At 44.2% G+C, this 3,139-nt stretch overlaps 1 protein-coding gene across 1 annotated transcript in view; it reads left to right on the top strand.

Moving 5' to 3' along the window:
- Micu2 (mitochondrial calcium uptake 2) overlaps positions 1–3,139 on the top strand; it is an 83,855-nt gene that overhangs the window by 73,014 nt on the left and 7,702 nt on the right. The gene's annotated exons all lie outside the window — the stretch shown is intronic.

Raw genomic sequence — 3,139 nt, 5'->3', positions numbered from 1 at the left:
CTGCAGACTATGATCCAGCTGTTTTCAACCTGTGACAACCTTTTGGCAAACCTAGCTCCAAAAATACTCACATTATGATTCATAACAGTAGCAAAATTATAGCTATGAAGTAGCAATGAAAATAATTCTATGGTTGGGGGTCGCCACAACTTGAGGAACTATATGGGGGGGGGGGGGTCACAGCATTAGGAAGGCTGAGAACCAGTGCTGTAAACCTGGCTAGGACTTATTGGATCTTTAAGCCATTTATCATCAAGAAGTTAACCTATAAACGTAACATTCCTGTTCTCAAAATATTCTAGCCTATCTTAAAATATAATGTCTGACTTATAAAATATAAGTTCCTTCTGGTGATTTGATACCATCAACCAAGTTTCACTTTGCTGTTGGTTGGTTGGTTGGTTGGTAGGTTGGAGACAGGATTTCTCTGTATACCCTGGCAATCCTAGAACTGACTCTGTAGACCAGGCTAGCCTTGAACTCACAGAGACCTGCCTCTGCTTCCTTCCTGGGTACTGGGATTAATAGTGTGTGTCACCACTACTACCACCCTGCCATGTTCTCAGTACAGAACAAACCAGCCCAACAAGGGCCACGCCCTGTGTCCCTGAGTACAGCTCTGCTGGGGCCAGCACTGGCTGATCTCAGCTGGATTTACTCTGCATTGAAACCCATCTGAGATGTGGGGCCTCAGCTCTGGTGTGCAGAGGCCCAGCAGTAAATAAGCACATCCCCATGTCGGGCCATACTGTGATAGCTCCAGAGCAGTGCCCTGGGAAGCAGACAGCTCCGTATCGCAGGTAAAGCTGGGTGCTAACACAGACCTTAGGCAGGTAACTTCCCTCCACTCATTTCTTTGTAAAATTGGGCCAGTGGTATGTGGGTCATCTAATTATTGTAGATATTAACATAGTGGAGCCCTGCTTGCCCTCTCCTCACTCACTGTGATTATGAGAGAGGGCCTCCCTGGAGCACTCTCAAACACAGTACTACAGGTACAAACAGGTACTAAGAAGATCAGAGCAGCACAAGCATGGACGTGGGTGTGTGTGTGTGTGTGTGTGTGTGTGTGTGTGGTGGTTGTTGTTGTATGTTGGGCTGTGTCACAAACACAAAGTGTGGTCCCTTTTGCAAGCTGTGTGGTAAGCATGCACCCATCCATCTGCATTGCACTGAGTGCTTCTGTCAGTGAGGAGGTGAGTCCTCGCTGACTTGACCCCATTTGAGAAGCTGAGGGACAGCTGAAGGCGTGCAGCCCAGGAAGGTATTTGGGTTCTCGTGTACGTTTTCCAGATGGTTTTCTTCTAAAAGGCCCTTGACATTGCAAGGAAGGTCAGGTGCAAGGAGAGATACGTATTCTTCCCTTTCGTAACTGACCCCAGTGAGAAGATGCATACTGTAACCATTGCCACTCAGAGTAAGGCTCTAATTTCTCTCATTCTCTGTCCAGCTAGTCACCAAATACAACCAGCTCCCTCTCCTGATCCCTGCTCCTTCCGCCTCTCCCCCAGCACTGCAGCCGCTTCCCTCCCGCTCCACTCCTTCAGTCAGCCTACCAACCTCTCACCTTCTTCCATCTCGGAAGACAGCGGTGAAGAGACCAGTTGTTATGCTGGCCTCGCCATTTGCTACATACTCATTTACACATAAAGCATTCTTTTGATAATCCTAATATGAATCATTTGAGAGGCTGAGGAGATGGCTCACTTGGCTAAGTGTTTGCTCTATATACATGAGGTCATGAGTTTGCCCACCAGCAACCATGTGTAACAGCAGACATGTCAGCACATCCTTTCCTATAACTCCAGTGCTGTGGAAACAGAGACAGAGGGATCCTACACTGCCAACCAAACACACAGCAGACACACACTGTCTAAAAACTAAGGTGGGAAAGCGATTAAGGCAGACACATACTAACACACATGCACCTAGATACACACACAGACCCATACATACACACTAACATACATGCACACTAGCACACATGCATCCATTCTCACATACTAACAACACACATGCACCCATACTCACATACTAACACCCATGCACCCATACATGCACACTTACACACACATGCACATACACGCACACTTGCACATACAACACCCCCAAAAAATCATTACTATTATTATAGTATACAATATAATAAAACACAATCAAACAAAAGGCAAAATATATCAGTAAAATCTCTTTATCCATTATTAATTCAACCCAAAATGCATCAAGTTTTACACAAAATTCTGCTTTGACCCAGAAAGAAACAACATGAGAAAAATCTGTACATTCAGTCATTGTTGTAGTTCAATCAGTAGCGCTCTATAGACAGTGTTGTAGTTCAGTCGTGGGTCTCTATGACACAGAGTTATAGTTCAGTCAGTGACTCTCTGTGACACAGTGCTGTAGTTCAGTCGGTGGCTCTCTGTGACACAGTGTTGTAGTTCAGTCAGTGGCTCTCTGTGACACAGTGTTGTAGTTCAGTCGGTGGCTCTCTGTGACAGTGTTGTAGTTCAGTCAGTGGCTCTCTGTGACACAGTGTTGTAGTTCAGTCGGTGGCTCTCTGTGACACAGTGTTGTAGTTCAGTCAGTGGCTCTCTATAGACACAGAAACTTTCACCCATTTACCACTCCACACTTCTGAAGTTTATGGGGAAAGTACAGATCCTAAAGCAAGCTTGTAACATGTATATATTTCACCCATTTTAAATTGTGATATAACACACACAAAAATAAAATTATTTTTTAATTTTAAATATATATATTTAAAGGAGATTGTCGCACATGAAAACTTAGGCTTCTCATATTGCTTCCACATGACTCGGGTAATAAACCCTGGTGCGACCTTTCTAGAGTCTTGTTCAAGAAAGTCAAAATCACCCTGACATCTGTTCAACTTGTGCCTTTCCATGGAGCTATTGCTGGGACTTCGATCAAAGGACTATGCTGTCTTTATTTTTAAAAGGCAGAGGGGAATGTTGAGTCTAGATTCACACTGTTGCCCAAAAGACTACAGATACTGTCTTGTAGATCTAAGCTTGCAGTTCAAAGTCATTGTTTCTATTTTGGTGTCTGTAAAACAGTAGGAGCCATTAATTATTAAGATTCTAGCCTATTGCCGGGTGTGGTGGCACATGCCTTTAAT

Source organism: Mus pahari, chromosome 8 (assembly GCF_900095145.1).
Source record: "Mus pahari chromosome 8, PAHARI_EIJ_v1.1, whole genome shotgun sequence".
NCBI lineage: Eukaryota > Metazoa > Chordata > Mammalia > Rodentia > Muridae > Mus > Mus pahari.
The sequence above is the reverse complement of the archived record's forward strand: the minus strand, read 5'-3'. Positions and strand labels throughout refer to the sequence as shown.